The sequence below is a fragment of the Cetorhinus maximus genome, chromosome 20, assembly GCF_964194155.1.
Source record: "Cetorhinus maximus chromosome 20, sCetMax3.hap1.1, whole genome shotgun sequence".
In the NCBI taxonomy this organism is placed as follows: domain Eukaryota; kingdom Metazoa; phylum Chordata; class Chondrichthyes; order Lamniformes; family Cetorhinidae; genus Cetorhinus; species Cetorhinus maximus.
This window is the reverse complement of record NC_135898.1, coordinates 83813294-83834446: the sequence shown is the minus strand read 5'-3', so window position 1 is coordinate 83834446 and position 21153 is coordinate 83813294. Positions and strand designations below refer to the sequence as shown.

General features: G+C 46.9%; 1 protein-coding gene across 2 annotated transcripts in view; it reads right to left on the bottom strand.

Annotated features, from left to right (window-relative positions):
- LOC144694520 (dynamin-binding protein-like) overlaps positions 1-8482 on the bottom strand; it is a 52069-nt gene extending 43587 nt beyond the window's left edge. For both annotated transcript variants that reach the window (XM_078565045.1, XM_078565046.1), the window contains exon 1: positions 8345-8482. The gene's annotated coding sequence lies outside the window, so the exon portion shown is untranslated. The remainder of the gene's footprint in view (positions 1-8344) is intronic.
- Positions 8483-21153: the final 12671 nt, after the last annotated feature.

Genomic DNA, 21153 nt, shown 5'->3' with positions numbered 1-21153 from the left:
AATGCATGCTCTTGTTGTTGTTACAATCTCAGAACAGTAGAGAATGGGGAACTAAGCTGCTGCCTTAGGGAGTGGCTCCAGAGTAAAAACAGGTTAAGACTTGGTTTCCCCATCTTCCCTCAGAGAACTAATCTAACCAGTTCCACAGGAGGTGTCTCTTTCTCAAGTACAGGGCAGGTGTGCATGTCACCAACCACTCGAGGGAAGGCATGTGTGAAGCATGGCAAGGAGTGGGTGGCAATGGGAATGCCAGTGTGCCAGTAGTCCTGTGCCAGTCGTAGATGTACAGCTGGAACTAGTTTTGCCTACTGTCGCTGGAATGATTAAGGAGACAAAGGGGTTAAACATTTCCTCCACTGAAATGTTTAAAAACAAAACCTCTTCTCTCGCATGGACATTTTGCAGCCCAGAAACAGGCCATTCGGCCTGACCACTCTATGCTGTGTTTATACTTCACACAAGCCTCCTCCCACCGTTAACTTTATCTCAGCCCAGCAACAACAACATGCATTTATATCACAAATTGTAATAGCACAGAAAGAAGTCATTCAGCCCATTATGTTTGTGCCGGATCTCCAAAGGAGCAATTCACCCAGTGCCATTCCCCCACCTTCTTCCTGTAACCCTGCACATTCTTCCTCTCCAGATAGTAACCCAATTCCTTCTCAAAAGCCTCAATTGAATCTGCCTCCACCACACTCGCAGGCAGTGCATCCCAGGTAGAAACCACTCGCTGCATGAGAAAGTTTCTCCTCTTGTCGCCATTGCTTCTTTTGCCATTGATCTTAAATATGTGCCCTCTTGTTTTCGATCCTTTCATGAGTGGGAACAGTTTCTCCCTATCTGCTCTATCCAGACCCCTCATGATTTTGAATACCTCTTTCAAATCTCCTCTCAGCCTTCTCCTCCAAGGAAAACATAGAAACATAGAAACTAGGAGCAGGCCATTTGGCCCTTCGAGCCTGCTCCGCCATTCATCATGATCATGGCTGATCATCCAACTCAATAGCCTGCTCCTGCTTTCTCCCCAGATCCTTTGATCCCTTTCGCCCCAAGAGCTATATCTAACTCCTTCTTGAAAGCATACAATGCTTTGGCCTCAACTACTTTCTGTGGTAGCGAATTCCATAGGCTCCCCACTCTCTGGGTGGAGAAATTTCTCCTCAACTCAGTCCTAAATGATCTACCCCGTATCCTCAGACTGTGACCCCTGGTTCTGGACTCCACCATCAGGAACATCCTTCTTGCATCTACCCTGTCTGGTCCTGTTAGAATTTTATAGGTTTCTATGGGATCCCCCCTCATTCTTCTGAACTCCAGTGAATATAATCCTCATATGTCAGTCCCGCCAACCCAGGAATCAGTCAGGTAAACCTTCGCTGCACTCCCTCTATAGCAAGAACATCCTTCCTCAGATAAGGAGACCAAAACTGCACACAATATTCCAGGTGTGGTCTCACCAAGGCCCTGTATAATTGCAGCAAGACATCCCTGCTCCTGTACTCGAATCCTCTCACTATGAAAGCCAACATACCATTTGCCTTCTTTACCGCCTGCTGCACCTGCATGCTTACCTTCAGCGACTGGTGTATGAGGGCACCCGGGTCTTGTTGCACATTCCCCTCTCTCAATTTATAGCCATTCAGATAATAATCTGCCTTCCTGTTTTTGCTACCAAAGTGGATAACCTCACATTTATCCACATTATATTGCATCTGCCATGCATTTGCCCCCTCACTCAGCCTATCCAAATCACACTAAAGCGTCTCTGCATCCTCCTCCCACCCACCCAGCTTTGTGTCATCTGCAAACTTGGAAATATTACATTTAGTTCCCTCATCTAAATCATTAATATATATTGCGAATAGCTGGGGTCCCAGCACCGATCCCTGCGGTACCCCACTAGTCACTGCTTGCCATTCAGAAAAAGACCCGTTTATTCCTACTCTTTGTTTCCTGTCTGCCAACCAGTTTTCTATCCATCTCAATACACTACCCCCACTGCCATGCGCTTTAATTTTACACGCTGTCCCAACTTCTCCAATCTATCCACGTAATTGAAGTTCCTCGTCCCTGGAACCATTCTCGTGGATCTTTTCTTCATCTTCTCTACCCTTAATGTTGTCAAGTGTCCCAAGGTGCTTCACAGGAGCGTTATTAAACATGACACCGAACCACATAGCGAGACATTAGGGTGAGTGACCAAAAGCTTGGTCAAAGAGAAAGGTTTTAAGGGGCAACTTAAAGGGTGGGGGGGGGGGGGGAGAGAAGTAGAGAGACGGAGAGGTTGAGGAAGGGAATTCCAGAATTTCAGACCCAGGCACTGAAGGCCAATAGTGGACCGATAAAAATCCAGGAGGCCAGGAATGGAGGAGTGCAGATGTCTCGGTGGGGGGGTGGGGGGCTGGTTGTAGGGCTGGAGGAGGTACAGAGACAGGGAGGGTAAGACCATGGAAGGATTTGAAAACAAGGATGAGAATTTTAAAATCAAGGTGTTGCCAGACTGGGAGCCATTGTGGGTCAGTGAGCACAGGTGTGATAGGTGAAGGAACTTGCTGAGAGTTAGGATACAGGCAGCAGAGTCACATCATTCTGTTCCTTTCTCCAGCAAGTGTATCCTTAAGCTTCCCCTCAAAATGTTTCTATACTATTTACCTCAAATTGTAGGCAAGGTCAGCATTTGTTGCTCATCCCCAATTGCCCTTGAACTGAGTAACTTGCTAGGCAATTTCAGAGTCATCGACACTGATATGGGTCTGGAGTCACTTGTAGGCCAGACCAGGTAAGATTGGCAGATTTCCTTCCATAAAAAGGACATTAGTGAACCAGATGGGTTTTTACAATATCCGACAATAGTTGTCATTACCGATGATAGCTTTATGTTCAGATTTATTGACTGAATTTACATTCCATCAGTTGCTGTGGTGGGACTTGAACCCATGTCACCTAAGCATTAGCCTAGGATCCAGTGACATTACCACTGCGCCACCGTCTCCCCTGTGGTAGTGAGTTCCACATTCTCACCACTCTCTGAGTAAAGATATGACGAGTGCAGTTTTGTGGGGGAGTTGGGGAGGGCGAGTGCAAGGTGAAGGTGTGAGAGAGCCAGGTGGTGGTGGAGAAAAAGAATGTGAATGGGAGGGGAGGGGACGCAAAGCTCCAATCCTCCAAAATTGTCCGGAGGTATCTAGAAATTAAAGATTAATAGGCTGGGCACTGGGATGAGGACATCTAGGGAGCAAAATCATTGGGGGTGGGGTGGGGCTGGTTGGCATTAAAATACATTCAACATCTGTTTAATTGTTATCGAATATAAAGGGGATGGGGGTGGGGGAAGGCTGTTTGACAAAGAGGCAACAACGGTTTGATGAATATTTCCATGGTTTAACTGCCACCTTTACGATGAATATAAATTAGACTTTTTTTTCAAGGGCAAAAATTCCAGAACTTTCCGGAGGTTCGCTCTCCTCAGAACCTGTCCCTTCTATTTCAAAACTACTGTCATCACCCTTCTCCTCAAAAGACACACCCCTCGACTCCTCTCTCCTTGCAAACCATTGCCTCATCTCCAGCCTCCCTTTCCTCTCCATAGTCCTTGAACGTGTTGCTGCCTCCCAAATCCATTCCCATCTTTCTTGGAACTCCATGTTTGAATCCCACCAGTATTTTTTGCCCCTGCTGCACTACTGAAATGGATCTTATCAAATCCTACGTGACTGTGGCAAAGGTAAACTTTCCCTCCTCGTTCTGTCCGCAGCCTTTGACACAGTTGACCAACACCAACCTCCTCCAACACCTCTCCACTGTCGTCCAGCTGGGTGGGATTGCTCTCACTTTATTCCATTCGTATGGCTTCTCTTCCCATTCCTGCATCGTTACCGCTGGTGTTCCCCGAGGATCTATCCTTTGTTCCCTCCTATTTCTCAACTACATGCTGCCCCTCAGCGACATCGTCCAAAAGCACAGCATTAGTTTTCACGTGTACACTGATGCCACCCAGCTCTACCAACACCCCCACTTCTCTCAACTCCTCCACTGTTGCTAAATTATCAGACTGGCAACTGTCTGAACCGGACTGTTTTCACAATCCTTGGTGTCATATTTGACCCCAAGATGAACTTTCAACCAACCACACACCCACATCATCACAAAGTCCCCCTATTTTCACCTCCATAACATCACCTGACTTCACCCCAATTCAGCTCAGCTGCTGCTGAAACCCTTATCCAGCCCTCTGTTACCTCCAGACTTGACTATTCTATCACACTCCTGGCTGGCCTACCGAGCTCTAAACTCCATAAACTTGAGGTCATCCAAAACTCAGCTGCCCCCTTTCTTAACCTGCAACAAATCCTGTTCCTCTACCACCCACTGTGCTCGCTGACCTACACTGGATCCCAGTTAAAGCAACACCCCCCATTTTAAAATTTCCATCCTTGTGTTCAAATCTCTCCATGGCCTCTCTCTATCTGTGTAATCTCCTCAAACCTTACAGTCCTCCAAGATATCCACACTCCTCTAATTCTGGCCTCTTACTTATCTGCAATTTTAATCACTCCCATCATTGGTGGCCATGCCTTCAGTTGCCTAGACCAAAGCTCTGGAATTTTCTCCCTACACTTCTCCACCTCTCTGCCTCACTTTCCTCCTTTAAGAATCTCCTCAAAACCTACCTCCTTAACCAAGCTTTTGGCCATTTGACTTAATCGCCTCCTCATGTGACTCCTATGAATCACCTTGGAAAATTTTATCACCTTAAAAGGTGCTATATAAATGCAAATTATTGTTATTGCCCTTTAAATCTGATTCACAAGGAGTCTGAGTACAAGTGACAACAGATAGTTGATGTACACACTCAGTATCCATGACAACAGTACAAGTTTGCCTCTGTCTAAACTGCACCTTCACTGATACTCCTGCTGCCAAAGAGATTAACCACTTCTGAGTCAGTGAAACTGTAAACCAGCTCATTCCCCTCCTCCAGAAGGATTGTTATCGCTAAAACAGCCTCCTTCCTCATTCTAACCTCATCTCACAGATTCACTGTTATCTCGGGCAGTAAGTGATGAGTGTGAGTCAAGCACAGAGAAAGTGCCCAGGCTCCAATCCCCAGGCCAGGCTCAAGCCTTCTGCTCAGAGCGGTCAAGTATCTCAGGAGATCAGAGAGAGCGAAGGCACCAGCCAGAGGTCACACTTCTGATCAATAATCAACGATTCCCACTCAATTTATGCTTGTGTGAATGTGTGCGCGTGACTGTGCCATGTGTGAGCATGGCACCATGCATGTGTGTGTGTGTGCACGTGTGTGAGCATGCATGCACACGCATGTGCACACGTGAGTGGACAATGGAGATGGGTTCGGACAGGGGCACCACCAAGGTTTTCTGCAGTTGAATATCCCTTTGCTATCAAAGTAACTGACAAGACCACGTAATGCAAAGTCAAAAAGGAGGGATGAAAGATCGCGCACCAAGATTTCACACCGTCCCTGTGCCCACACACCCTCCTCACCCCACATGCACCCACACTCGCCCCACTCCACCCCTCGCACCCTCACCCCTGTCCAGACACAGATATCAGGTGTGGACAGAATCAGACTCCTTGTGATGATGGCAACATATCCTCCTCACATTCCTTCCATAATTATTCTGCCCTGGGTTCACTCCCCAAAATCTGTTGATTTCCAAATTTTAAGATGATAAATCTGTGCCCCTTATAATCCCTCAATAAAATCAAACTTTAAGTTGCACCATCCACCATCGTTAACAGAGATTGATTCAACAGGAGCCTCAGTATTAAATATATACAGAACCATTACCTTCAGGGACATAAAAACAAACAGAGTGCTAGAAAAACTCAGCAGGTCTGGCAACATGTTTGGACAGAGATGTGGCCAGACCTGTTGAGCATTTCCAGCACTTTGTTTTTCTTTCAGTTCCCCAGCCTTTGCAGTATTTTGCTTTGATTATTCCCTTCAGTGACGTGCCGTGTGTTATATATAAAATATGGTCAATGAGCCAAGGAGCTGCTTTCGAGCAAAACACTCGTGGAACGAATATAATACATACAGCCTTATAAATACCTTGGCTACACGAGCAGATCAAAGGCTGGGAATTCTGCAGAGTAACTCACCTCCTGACTCCCCAAAGCCTGTCCACCATCTACAAGGCACAAGTCAGGAGTGTGATGGGTCAGTGCATCTCCAACAACACTCAAGGAGCTTGACACCATCCAGGACAAAGCAGCCCGCTTGATTGGCACCCCATCCACAAACACTCACTCACTGCACCATCGTCGCACAGTAGCAGCAGTGTGTACCATCTACAAGATGCACTGCAGCACCTTCCAAACCCACAACCTCTACCTCCTACAAGGTCAAGGGGCAGCAGATGGATGGGAACACCACCTTCTGCAAGTTCCCCTCCAAGCCACTCACCATCCTGACTTGGAGATATATCTCCGTTCCTTCACTGTCACTGAGTCAAAATCCTGGAACTCCCTCCCTAACAGCACTGTGGGTGTACCTACACCACAGGGACTACAGCGGTTCAAGAAGGCAGCTCACCACCACCTTCTCAGGGGCAATTAGGGATGGGCAATAAATGCTGGCCTAGACAGCGAAGCCCACATCCCATGAATGAATAAAAACAAGACAGCCAATTTTCTCACAGCAAGATCCCACAAACAGAAATGAGATAAAAGGACCAGATCATCTTTTTAAGAGATATTAACTGACTAATGAACATTGGACAGGATTCTGGGAGAACTTCCCTGCTCTTCTTCCAATGGTGACCGAAGCTTTTACCTCTACCCGAGACGGCAAAGGAATTTCGGATTGACGTCTCATCTGAACCACAGCATCTCTGACAGCACAGCACTCCCTCAGTGTTGCCCTGGGTGCTCAAGTCCCTGAAGTGGGACTGGAACCCACAACCATCTGACTCAAGAGGCAAGAGAGCTCCCCATGAGCCACGGCTGAACTAAGAGCCTCAGGGTCAACTTGTGAAGTGGCTTTAGACGGTGGGGAGAGAGTTCCAGACAGGGGAGAGGCAGCTTGGCAGTGACAGTTTAAAATTCTGTCACTGACCATTGAACTGGGGCGGGGCAACGAGAGACACAAATTACAAGGTTGCCGGGAGACAGGATGAATGGAGTAAAAAGTACAGTAAAGTCTCGCCAATCGCAGGGGCTACATTCCCACACGTTCTCGCAAAGGGCGAAATCTCAAACGGCGAAGATACTTTAGAACGGGAGTGCATTAGATAGGTTCCAGCCAACCCAGAATTTGGAAGTTAATCGGGTTTTTTCTCTCTCACTGAGCGACTTTCCTGTTCTGAAGTCGCCAGCAGATCCTTTTGCCCTTACGCACGGTTCTCTCTCCGATCCAGTTTCCCCCTCCCCTTCCTCAATTATTTTCATTTGTTTTTTTTCACAACAGAAAACCAAAAGCAAAAAGCCTGGCCTGAGCCCGGAGCCAATTCCTTTCACTCCACCATTACAGGGAGAGAGATGAGAAAGCAGGGTTTAAGGGACTAGGCCTCTCTCTCCAAGTTATTGACAGCGTCACATTATTGTCCAAGGGACACCTCACCGCCTGTAATTCTGACATTTAACCCCCTTACCCCTCCTCTCCTCAACATTTAACTATGGCCAAATGCCAGGGTCCCATCCATACAACGGGGCTTTTAAAGCCCCCCTCTCTCTCTCTCCACCCTGGCTCGGAGTGGCATTGGGTGAGATGAGCTGTAGGTTTAAAAAAAGTTGCTGCTTGTTGTTCTGTTTCTGGTTGTTGTTGTGCAAGCCACAGTCAGGAGGGTTGAAGTTTCTGCTGCTGCTGGCCCTCTCTCTCTCTCTTTCTCACACTGCCTCTCTCTCCTGCTTGGACCAGGGCGAGAAACTGCCACTACAACAGGGACCCTCACTCGTTGCCAGGCCCGAGCAAGAGCTGAGAGCAACCAAAGAGACCACAGGGAGAAACATACACTGTTTAACTAACCTTCTCTCACTTATAAAAGCTTCTCTATATAAATGTGTGCACGTACACAGCTAACCTGTATCTCTTTCTCCCCGCTGTCAGTGTCACACACACACACACACACACGCAGAAAGAATTGGCTTGTTGCAAGAACTCGTTGTTTTTAGTTTGCTTAAATCACGGATGGGCGAAGGTTTGGAGCCGCTATGGGCGATCATGTGTACAGGCATTTCATTGCTGTAAACAAAATTGCAAAAGTCCACGCAAACTGTGGGGCTGTAGTGTAAACGGAAAAAGATTTGTTTGGACAAAGATTGGAAAACAGGCAGACACACACACACACACTCTCTCTCTCTCTCTCTCTCTTACCTGGTGTAAGTCAGGCCCCAGATTTGAACTCCCCCGGCCCACACTAACTCCGAGTCCTGGCCAAAGTGACCTTGGAGACGGTGTATTTTTTTCATACTGGTGACCGGCAAGTCTTAGAAATAGTCACCTCCTTCTCCCCACCCACCAACACACACGCAGTGCCTTTACCCCCTCTTGCCCACCTCCCCCCCCACCCCCCCCAAGCACAACCCATTATTGGACTGCAGAGGTTACATTAGCATTTGAATGAATGGCAACCCAGAGAGACAGGGCGATTAGCATGAAACAGTGACAGGCTGGCGGAGCCTTTGAAAACCTGGAGCTCAGGATCCCAAGAGAGGGAGTGGAGAAAAATTTTATATTACATATGAGAGGAGAAATTTATCAGTTAATCTTCATCTCTCCCACTCCCTCCCCAGGCCTCAGGATCATCACTCATCCCAACCGCCCCCTCCCCCAAGGCCTCAGAATTCACCAACCCCCACCCAGGACTAAGGATTATTACTACTCCTAGGCCTCTATTCCAATCACCAAAACTATTTATCGGTGACATAAACCCATCTTTTCCACACAGATTGGCGACGTCCAGGTTTGAACCCCAAAACTCCACTGCCCATGTCCTATGCTGCACCTGCTCATCACGCCCTCCCTGACCTTCACTGACTCACGTTCCCTCAATGTCTTGTTTAAATCCCTCCATGGCTGTTACCAATGGGATTCCACAGTTCTCAGTACCAGGTCCCCCTGCTTTTTGTGGTAATTATTAATGGTTTGGACCTAAATGTAAGGGGAATGATCAAGGAGTTTGCAGACGACACAAAAATTGGCCACGTGGTTGATAGCGAGGAGGATTGCTGTAGATTGCAGGAAGATGTCAATGGGCTGGTCAGGTGGGCAGAAAAGTGGCAAATGGAATTCAACCCAGAGAAGTGAGAGGTGATGCATTTGGGGAGGTCAAACAAAGCAAAGGATCACACAATAAATGGGAGGATACTGAGAGGTGTCGAGGAATTGAGGGACCTTGGAGTGAATGTCCACAGATCCCTGAAGGTAGCAGGACAGGTTGATAAGGTGGTTAAGACGACAAATGGAATCCTCTCCTTTATTAGCTGAAGTATAGAGTATAAGAGCAGGGAGGTTATGCTGGAACTGTATAAATCATTAGTTAGACCGCAACTTGAGTACTGTGTGCAGTTCTGGTCACCTCATTACAGAAAGGATGTCATTGCATTAGAGAGGGTACAGAGGAGATTTACCAGGATGTTGCCAGAACTGGAAATTGCGGCTATGAGGAAAGATTGGATAGGCTGGGGTTATTCTCCTTGGAACAGAGGAGGCTGAGGGGAGATTTGATTGAGATGTTCAAAATTGTGAGGGGCCTGGGTAGAGTGGATGGGAAGGGCCCATTCGCTTTAGCAGAGAGGTCAGTGACGAGGGGGGCATAGATTTAAAGTGATTGGTAGAAAGATTAGAGGGAGATGAGGAAAATATTTTCACCCAGAGGGTTGTGGGGGTTTGGAACTCACTGCCTGAAAGGGTAGTCGAGGCAGAAACCTTCAACTCATTTAAAAGGTGTATGGATATGGACCCTCAAGTGCTGGAATCTGCAGAGCTACAGGCCAAATGCTGGAACGTGGGATTAGGCTAGGGGTGGCTTGTTTCTCAGCTGGCACAGACACAATGGGCCGAGTGCCCTCTTTCTGTGCCATAAACTATTGATTCTAAGGCCTCACCCTCTCCTCTTCTCTGTAGCCTCCTCCTCATCTGGAAATTCCTCTCTAACCCTCTCTGCTTCTCTCCCTGGCTGTAATAACTGCTGCCATAAAGTTTGGTTAAAGGAGCTGTATAAGTGGAACTTGTTCAGTTGGCCGTGTCTAAACTGGGACAGCGAAAGGAAGGAGCTTGCAATTATATAGTGCCCTACAACACCCAATTTGCACACAGCAAGATCCCACAAGGAGCAATGAAATAAATGATTAGACAATCTGTTTCAGCTTGTGGGATTCCAGGAGAACTCCCCCTCCTCTTTTGTGAAATAGTAGCCGTGTGGGATCTTCTATGTCTGCCTGAGAGGGCAGCGAGGGTCCTCTGTTTAACACCTCACCTGAAGGGCAGCACCTCTGACAGTGCAGCATTTCCTCAGTGCTGCACTGGGAGTGTCAGCTTCGGAGGGACTTGGCAGTCTCAGCTGCAAAGGACTACTCAGGCATCACTCAGGCAATGGCTAGAGCAGATATTCCAGTTCCAGATTTTATTATCCACTCAATATCCCATCCTTCGAATTCCAGAGAGAGCTCTGGAGGTACTAGCTGGAAGTTCCAGACAGTCATCTCAGACCCTCCCAGAGAAACACAGAATTCAAACCAGGTATACACAGCACAACAAGCTCTGAATCAACAGCAAATTCTGTCTACGGGATGTTCTACACTGTGAAGTGAGAAGCAAACATCCCGATCTGATCACACTGCTGAGTGCACCTGGTTATATAGAAACCGGCAGCAAACACACATTTTGCATCCATCATTTAATCGCCGTCATCTTAAATCAGCCAGGGGTCAACGGGCTGCCTGCTCACTACTGGGTCAGAAACTCGAGTTTCAAATCCCAATCCACAAAATCCTGGTTTACAGCACTGAGGGAGTGCTGCACTGTTGGCATTGTCGTCTTTTAGACGAGGCGTTAAAACCAGGCCCTGTCTGCCCTCTCAGGTGGATGTAAAAGATTCCACATCACTATTTCGAAGAAGAGCAGGAGAGTTCACCCTGGTGCCCCGGCCAATATTTAGGCCTCAATTGGCATCACTACAGCAAATTAACTGGTCATTATTCTATTGCTGTTTGTGGGATCTTACTGTGCATAAATTGGCTGCTTTGTTTCCTACATTACGACAGCGACGGCACTTCAAAAGTACCTCATTGGCTGTAAAGCACTTTGGGACATCCTGTGGTGGTGAAAGGTGCTATAGAAATGCAAGTCTTTCTCTTTTTCATTTGCATTGTGGGATTTGAACTCCTGTTCTCTGGATTGTTAACCCCAATATCGTAACCATTCCACTATCATTTCAGCATCGAGCTTGGTCATTGCTGAGACAAGTTAGGAAACACTTCACACAAAAGGCAGTAGAAATATGGAACTCTCTCCCACGGTAAGCAGTCGATGCTGAGGGTTGTAGGGGCTGAAGGAGACGACAGAGATAAGGAGGGGAGGGGCCGTGGAGGGATTTGAAAATAATGCTGAGAATTTTAGAACTGAAAGCTGTCAGTTCAGGAGTCAGTGCAGGTCAATGAGTAAAATCCAATTGTCTCTGCTTATCAAACACAGGGGACCAATCTGATTGCCTCAATGGTCCCTCAGCTACATCAACTTGGAAGTATTGGCAGGTGTCCCTCAATTCGAGGATGACCTCTATTCAGGGTTGTGACCCCCTGCCGCGGGCCTTCAGGTGATTGAACAGGTCGACCGCAGATCACAGGTCACACGGGGCAGGACATCCCACAAGGTAGTGGGATCCGGAGAGCGGGATTTGCTTCTTTTAGTTTCCTTTGCCGCCACCCCTCTGCCTCATCATTAAGATGCTGTGACTCAAAGTGTGACGCAGCTCGATGGACAAGCAGTCGCCATTCTGAACGATTGGGAGCAAAACCCTCCCGGCCATTAATGCTGCTGCATTTCAGAGTGTAGTGGAAGTGTTTTCTTTGTCCTCCCCTGGAATGTTGGCCATTTGAGAGTTGAGAAAACAGGACAGGGTGAGGAAGACGCCTTGCGGCCATCCAGTCACGGTGTCCAGTCCTTTGGAGGTTATTTTACAGGAGTTCTGTCTGATTGCTTGTGGAGCTGGCTTCAAGGAGGACACTAGCATTTGTTCCATGGTCCTCCAGTTGAATCCAGACAATTGGGTGTAGGCATTGCTAATGGAATTTCTCTAATGCTCTTTCGTGTTGCTGATATTTTAAAGAGTAGTTACTGTTGTAACGTAGGAAACACATCAGCCAATTCACACACAGCAAGCTCCCACTAACAGCAACAGAATAACGACCAGTCAATCTGATGTCATGATGTTGGTTGTAGGATAAATATTGACCTTGGACTCTGGGGAGAACTCCCCTGCCCTTCCTTGATTTATGCCATGGGATCTGTTACATCCACCCAAGCAGACAGAAGGGGGCCTCAGTTTAACATCTTATCTGAAAGATGGCACCTCCGACAGTGCAGCACTCCCTCAGTACTGCACCGGGGTGTCAGCCTTGGTTATGTGCCCAAAGTCGAAGTGGAGCTTGAATGTCCGACCTTCTGAAATGCTCCAAATGTATTTTATTGACTGTAAAGTGCTTTGGGACATCCGGAGGTGGTGAAAGGCGCTATAAGAAATGCAAGTCTTTCATTCATTTATTATGGTGATGCTACATTTCAGCCTGGTCAGAGATGACAGCTTTCGATTGGTGGGACCAAGTCCCTCACCCATTGTCAGACATCTGCTCTGCTCATCATGTGGGCTGGACAATGGAAGCCCAGTGTGTGTTATAACCAGTCCTGGTAACTACCAGGTGGCTCCTTCTGAATGAACGTACTGGGCCCGTTGACCCAACACTTCCCTGCTCTTTCACTGACTGCACCTTCACAGTGTCATTGACCCCCCTCAGCTGGTATCATCTGACAGACTGAAAGCTTCAACCCACTCCCAGGCATCAAAGCAGGTTATTAACATCACCGAATCCAATACCCCCCTTCACAGGAGGGCCAGAATCAGGTTCCCCAGGGCGTTGGGTGTAAACTGGTACCCTGTAAGATTGGCCTTTTTCCCATCTCCCGTAGGCTGATCAACCATAGGCTGCATCGCAGCCCAGCCCAATCAGGTCCCTCAGCTGTCATCCACACACACTCTTCCCAGGAATCATGGCAATTACCACCCACCTTCCCCCTCCTGCCCCACCCAAGGGCATTTCAAGGACCTTTGCACCCCCATTACTACCCAATCTGGAACATTCCATACCAATACAGTATGACACAGCAGTAGCTGTAGCCAAAATAACCTTTCCCACGCCCACTCCGGGAATCACCTTCACCCTGCTATAGACTGGCATATGTCCAAGGCAAGAGTCCAATCTCAGAGTCTAACCACAGAACCCAACTGCCAAGATAAGACTAATAGCTTCAGCTGATATCATTGGGTGGAGGGTTGGTCTTTGTTCACATGGGAACAGACTCACCGTCAGCACAGGGCGTCCCGGTTAACTGGCACGCTATGGTTACACCAAGTGGATGGGCTGCATGTATCTCAGGAGTTTCTCTCTGTGCTCTGGGCACAGGTCACTTGGAAAGGAGTACATTCAACAACACCAACATATTTATACAACACCCTTCACATAAACATCTCAAGGCTTTTCACAACCATTTTAAAACCGAGTCACAAAAGGAGATATTAGTTCAGGTAATCAAATACTAGGTCAAAGAGGTAGCTTTCAAGGAGTGTCTTAAAGGAGAAAAGTGAGGTAGAGAGACGTAGGGAGGGAATCCAGCTCTTAGACCCTAGGCAACTCAAGGCCCAGCCACCAGTGGTGGAGTGATTAAAATCAGGGACACCCAAGAGGCCAGAATTAGAGGAGCACAGATATCTTGGAGGGTTGTGGGGTTGGAGGAGATTACAGAGATACGGAGGGATGAGGACATGGAAGGACTTGAGAATGAGGATGAGAATTTTAAAACCATCCAGCCAGAAGTCAATGCAAGTCCGTGAGCACAGGGGTTATAGGGGAACAGGACTTGCTGAGATTTAAGACACAGGCAGCAGAGTTTTAGATGACCTCAAGTTTACGGAGAGTAGAATGTGGGAGAGCAGCCAGGAGTGCGTTGGAATGGTTCAGTCTAGAGGTAGGGAAGACATGGATGAAGGTTTCAGTAGAAGGGACTTGGCTGAGGTGGACTGGACAGCACTGCTGGAGGATAAAACAGTGGAAAACCAGTGGGAAGCACTAAAAAGCGAGATCCTAATTGTACAAAGTAGACATGTCCCCTACAAAAATAAGAGTGGTACTGCCAAATCTAGACCTCCCTAGTTGTCTAGAGGAATACAGGGGAAGATCAAACAGAAAAAGAAAGCGTACGATAGGCACAAAGAACTAAGCACTGCAGATAGCCTAGACGAATATAGGAAGTGCAGGGACAAAGTAAAAAAGGAAATCAAAGAGAGGGCATGAAAAAAGATTAGCAAGTAACGTTAAAGATAACCCAAAGATGTTTTACCAATACATTAATGCTAAAAGGTTAGTTAAGGAAAAAGTGGGACCTATCAGAGATGAAGATGGAAACTTATGTGTGGATGCAGAGGCTGTGGGAAGGGTTTTGAATGAATATTTTGTCTCCGTGTTTACAAAGGAAAGGGAGGATGTAGATACAGTAGTCCAGGAGGAACACTCAAAGATATTGGACGGGATAGTCATAAAGAGAGAGGAAGTACTCAAAGGGTTGAAATCCTTGAAAGTTGATAAGTCGCCAGGGCCAGATGGATTGTTTCCAAGGCTGCTGAAGGATGTCAGGGAGGAGATAGCAGATGCTTTGAGGATGATTTTCCAATCTTCACTAGATACAGGGGAGGTACCGGAGGACTGGAGAAATGCATTCTTTAAAAAGGGATCAAAGGAAATGCCAAACAATTATAGGCCAGTTAGTCTTACATCGGTGGTGAGCAAATTAGTAGAATCAATCCTGAGAGATAGGATTAACTGTCATGGGGAAAGGCATGGACTAGTCAGGGATGGTCAGCATGGATTTGTTAAAGGAAGGTCTTGCCTCACAAATTTGATTGAATTCTTTGAGGAAGTGACAAGAAAGGTTGATGAAGGTAGTGCAGTGGATGTTGTGTACATGGATTTTAGCAAGGCATTTGACAAGGTCCCACATGGCAGATTGGTCAGGAAAGTAAAAGCCCATGGGATTCAGGGTAATGTGGCAAACTGGATAAAAGGTTGGCTTTGTAACAGGAAACAAAGGGTAATGGTCGATGGATGCCCTTGCGAATGGAAAGTTGTCTCAAGTGGTGTTCCACAGGGCTCGGTGTTGGAACCCTTGCTGTTTGTATTATATATTAACGATTTGGACATGAACGTGAGGGGCACAATTGAGAAATTTGCAGATGACACAAAGATTGGCCAAGTAGTGGATAGTGTAGAGGATAGCCATAATCTCCAAAACAATATAGATGGGTTGGTGGAGTGGGCGGTAAAGTGGCAGATGGATTTTAACATAGAGAAGTGTGAGGTCATAAATTTAGGGAGGTCAAATAGTTACAGGGATTACAAAATAAATGGGAATATACTAAGAGGGGTAGATGAAGTGCAAGATCTTGGCGTACAAGTACACAGGTCCCTGAAGGCAGCAGTTCAAGTAGATAAGGTTGTAAAGAAGGCATATGGAATGCTCTCCTTCATTGGCAGAGGTATAGAATATAAAAGTAAGGATATAATGTTGGAATTGTATAAAACACTGGTGAGGCCACAACTGGAATATTGTGTGCAGTTCCGGTCACATTACAGGAAAGACGTAATAGCTCTGGAGAGAGTGCAAAAGAGGTTTACAAGAATATTGCCAGGGTTAGAAAAGTGTAGCTACGAGGAGAGATTGGATAGGTTGGGGTTATTTTCCTTAGAACAAAGAAGGCTGAGAGGTGACTTGATTGAGGTGTACAAAATTATGAGTGAAATAGATAGAGTGGACAGGATAAAATTGTTTCCCTTGGAGAATTCTAGAACCAGGGGACATAGATTCAAGATAAGTGGCAGAAGGTGTAGGGGGGACATGAGGAAGAACTTATTTACACAGAGGATAGTGGGTGTCTGGAATTCGCTGCCCAAGTTGGTGGTAGAGGCAGAAACTTTAAACTCTTTTAAAAAGTACCTGGATCTGCACCTAAAGTGCTGTAAGCTGCAGGAAGGTGGGATTAGAAAGGGCACCTGGGTGTCCTCGGGCTGGCATGGACAAGATGGGCCGAATGGCCTCCTTCTGTGCTGTAACTTTTCTATGGTTCTATTAGCTAAGACGGGGCGAAGTTCGGGGGTGTTATGGAGGTGAAAATAGAGAGTCTTTAGTGATGGTGTCAGAAGCTCATCTCAGGCTCAAGTATGACACCAAGGCTGTGAGACAGACTGGTTTAGTCTCAGCCTGTTGTCAGGGAGAGGGATGCAGTCAGTAGCTCTGGCTCGGAGTTTGGAGCTGGGAGCGAAAACAATGGCTTCAGGCGTTCCAATATTTAATTTTAGCAAATTTCAGCTCATCCAATACTGGATGCTGGATAAGAACCTGATAATTTAGGAACAGTGGAGTCATAGATGGAGGTGGTGGTGAGCTGCCTGCTTGAACCGCTACAGCCCATGTGGTGTAGGTACACCCGTGCTGTTAGGGAGGGAGTTCCAGGATTTTGACCCAGCAACAGTGAAGGGGCGGTGATATATTTCCACGTCAGGATGGAGGGGGATTTGTAGGTGGTGATGTTCCCATGCGTCTGCTGCCCTTGTCTTTCTAGGTGGTAGAAGTTGCAGGTTTGCATTCAAGTTTCACTCCAGAGACTTGAGATGGTGGCATAGTGGTATTGTCACTGGGCTAGTAATCCAGAGACCCAGGGTAATGCTCTGGGCACCTGGGTTTGAATTTAACCACAACAGATGGTAAAATTTGAATTCAATAACAAATCTGGAATTTAAAGTCTGATGATGACCATGAAACCATTGTCAATTGTCGTAAAAAACCCATCTGGTTCACCAATGTCCTTTAGGGAAGGAAATCTGCCATCCTTAACTGGTCTGGCCTACATGTGACTCCAGACCCAAAGCAATGTGGTTGACTCTTAGCAAGCCGCTCAGTTCTTAAGGGCAATGAGGGATGGGCAATAAATGCTGGCCTCGCCAGTGACGCTCACATCCCATGAACGAATAATAAAAAAAATCCAGGCTTACACTCCCAGTGCAGTACTAAGGGAGTGCTGCACTATCAGAGGTGCCACCTTTTAAATGAGACATTGAACTGAGGCCCATTCTTCCCTACAGGTCGATGTGAAAAACCTATGGAACAATTTCGAAGAGCAGGAGAGTTCTGCCTGGTTTCTTGGTCAATACTTAGCTCTGAATCAGCAGATGATGTGGCCATTATCACATTATTGTTTGTGGGACCTTGCTATGCAAAAAGTAGCTACTATATTTCCTGCATTACACTGGCATTTCAAAAGTAGTTGAGCGGATACTGGAAATCTGAAATAAAAACAGAAAATGCTGGAAATACTCAGCAGGTCTGACAGCATCTGTGGAGGGAGAAACAGAGTTAACGTTTTGGGTCCATGTCTCTTCTTCAGAGCTGAAGAGAAGTAGAAATGTGATGGATTTTGTAAGAGGGGATGGAGCAAGATCGAAGGTCAGAGATAGGTGGGAGCTCAGGAGAGGTTGACAAAGATGTCATGGACTCAAGACAAAGGGGGTGTTAACGGTAATGGTAAAGACTAAAGGAGGTGCTGATAGTGGCATAAAGGTAAGAAAGCAAAATGTGTGAATAGCAGAACAAGGGTCAGTGCTCTGTGAAAGCACAACGTGGAACAAGTAACAGATGGTCCTATTGGGGGGCAGGGGGGGAGAAAAGGATTTAATAAATAAAAAGTAAAAATGAAAATAAATAAGAATAAAAATTTAAAATAAAAAAACATTGGAATAAAAAGGGGCAGGGATGGGAGAGAGTTCATGGTCTGGAGTTGTTGAACTCAATATTCAGTCCGGAAGGCTGTAAAGTGCCTAGTCGGAAGATGAGGTGCTGTTCCTCCAGTTTGCGTTGAGCTTCACTGGAACAATGCAGCAGGCCGAGAACGGACATGTGGGCACGAGAGCAGGGTGGTGGGTTGAAATGGCAGGTGACAGGGAGGTCTGGGCCATGCTTGTGGACTGAGCGAAGGTGTTCTGCAAAGCAGTCACCCAGTCTGTGTTTCATCTCCCAGTGTAGAGGAGACTGCAACGTTCCAGTGAAGCCCAACACAAACTGGAGGAACAGCACCTCATCTTCCGACTAGGCACTTTACAGCCTTCCGGAATTAACATTGAGTTGAACAACTCCAGACCATGAGCTCTCTCCTCCATCTCTACTCCTTTCTTAATCCAATTTTTCAAAATTTTAACTTCTATTTTTGTTTATTTATTCATTTTTAAAATCCTTTTTCCCCAACCCCTCCACCTCCCACATGGCCAACTGTTACTTGTTCCATGTTGTGCTTTCACAGAGCGCTGACCCTTGTTCTGCTATTCACACATTCTGCTATCTTACCTTTATGCCACTATCAACACCTCCTTTAGTCTTTACCACTACCATTAACACTCCCTTTGTCTTGTGTCCGTGACATCTTTGTCAATCTCTCCTTAGTCCCACCTATCCCATACCTTTTACCCTGCTTCATCTGCTCGACCCACTCTTAAACAGTATAAAATCCATCACATTTCTACTTCTCTTTAGCTCTGAAGAGTCATACAGACTCGAAACATTAACTCTGTTTCTCTCTCTACAGACGCTGTCAGACCTGCTGAGTTTTTCCAGCATTTTCTGTTTTTATTTCAAAAGTATTTTATTTGCTGTAAAGCGCTTTTGGGTGTCGTGACAATGTGAAAGGTGCTCCATAGCAACGCGAGTCTTTCTTGTCGATGGGGACAAGGCTTTTGGGAGTCAGGAGGTGAATGACTCGACACAGAATTCCCACCCTCTGACCTGCTCCAGTAATCGGAGCATTTGCGATTGGCTGAGTACAGTTTCTGGTCAATCAAGACCCTTAGCAACGTGCGTTTATACAGCACCCTTAAACATAGTAAAGTTCTGAAGATGCTTCACTGGAACATTATTAGACAGAATTAGGCAACAAGCCATATAAGGAGATATGAGGGACAGGCGACCAAAAACAAGGTTAAAGAGGTAGGTTTTAAGGAGGTTCTTAAAAAGAGGAGAGAGAAGCGGAGAGGTTTAAGGAGAGAATTCCAGAGTCTAGGGCCCCAGCAGCTGAAGGCACAGCCGCCAACAGTGGAGGGTGAGAGGGATGGACAAGGTCCAGAGCTGAGATTGCCCCTCACCTCGATGATCTTACAGCGGCTTGGGGAGTTAAGAGAGTGCTGGTGCTGAGGGCTTTTGTCTATAAGATATAGCCCACATCACGCGGCCAAGTGACACAGATATATAAAAACAAAGCTAGACATTCATTTCATGCTTTGTGGCAAAGGGTGGGTGTTGGGATTTGAAGACTGAATTACACCTGATGAATACAAAGTGCAGGAATGAGCTTTTAAACAGCCTACAGCTCAGGTTTCAAAAGCAGATTGCCCTCAACCAGGAGGCTGGAACACTGTATACCAAAGCCCGAGAGTTAAACATCGCTGAATCGCACAAGGTGTCTTTTCTTTAAGTCCACGTCACTTTGGAATACACCTGTCACATGGTCGGGTCAACAAATCTGGTCAGAATCAGATGGCACAGAGGATGCCATTCAGTCCATCACATGTGTGCCAGCACTTTGAAATCTCCAATTAGTCCCACTCTACACTGCCCTTTTCCCATAGCCTTTGCAAACTTTCCAACTTCAAGTCTTAATCTAATTTGTCTTTTGAAAATGACGGTTTAACCTGCTTCTGAAGAGAGAGGCAGAGAGATTCAGGGAGGGAACTCCACAGCTTAGGGTCTCGACATGGCCACCACAGGCGGAGCGATTAAAATCAAGGGATCTCGAGAGGCCAGAATTGGAGGAGTGCAGATATGTCAGAGGGTTGTAGGGCCGGAGGTGGTTACAGAGATGGGGAATAGGCTGTTCAACCCCTCAAGCCTGTTCGATAAAGGGAGTGGGGGGGAGACACAAAAGGCCCGAGTTGGAGGAACACGGAGATCTGGAGAGGTGTTATAGCCGTGACTGCACTTTTAAAAGTATTGCTGAAAAGAGTAACATGTCAAAGCTTTTTGTCTCTCACTCATCAGGACACTTTGCAAGAATATCAATATGAGGGGAAAACGACAATTTATACTGTACGTGAAGATCAGCATTCTCTTCTCATACAGGGGGGTGACTGGGTGGGGGGGGCGGAGGAGGGGGAACCAGAGGGTGACTGGGGGGGAAGGGGCAGGAGGTGACACAGAGCCAGCCTGGCCTCCCCGGTCGAATTGCCTGGTTGGCCTCCCTGCCCACATACAGACGTGAACAGGGAGTGCTAGAGGGGGGAGTACGAATCTTCCGAAGATAAACGGGAAAAGGGAAGATATAAACACAACAGCTTGTATCTATCCAGGCCCATTAGTACAGCCAGCAGTGCCGGAGGTCTTCACAGGAACATTGTGAAGCACAGTCAGACCCAAGCCACATTCCGAGATATTAGGACAGGTGATGAAAAACTGGGTCAAAGATGTAGATTTTAAAGGAGCAGATTGAAAGAAGAGAGCGAATTGAGTGAGGTTCAGGGAATTAATTCCTGAGCTGAAATCACAGCCACCAACGGTGCAGCGATTAAAACCGGGATGTTCAAGAGGCTGGAAACGTAGGGGCACAGAGATCTGGGAGGGTTGTGGGACTGGAGGAGATTACAGAGATCTGGGAGGGTTGTGGGACTGGAGGAGATTACAGAGATCTGGGAGGGTTGTGGGACTGGAGGAGATTACAGAGATCTGGGAGGGTTGTGGGACTGGAGGAGATTACAGAGATCTGGGAGGGTTGTGGGACTGGAGGAGATTACAGAGATCTGGGAGGGTTGTGGGACTGGAGGAGATTACAGAGATCTGGGAGGGTTGTGGGACTGGAGGAGATTACAGAGATCTGGGAG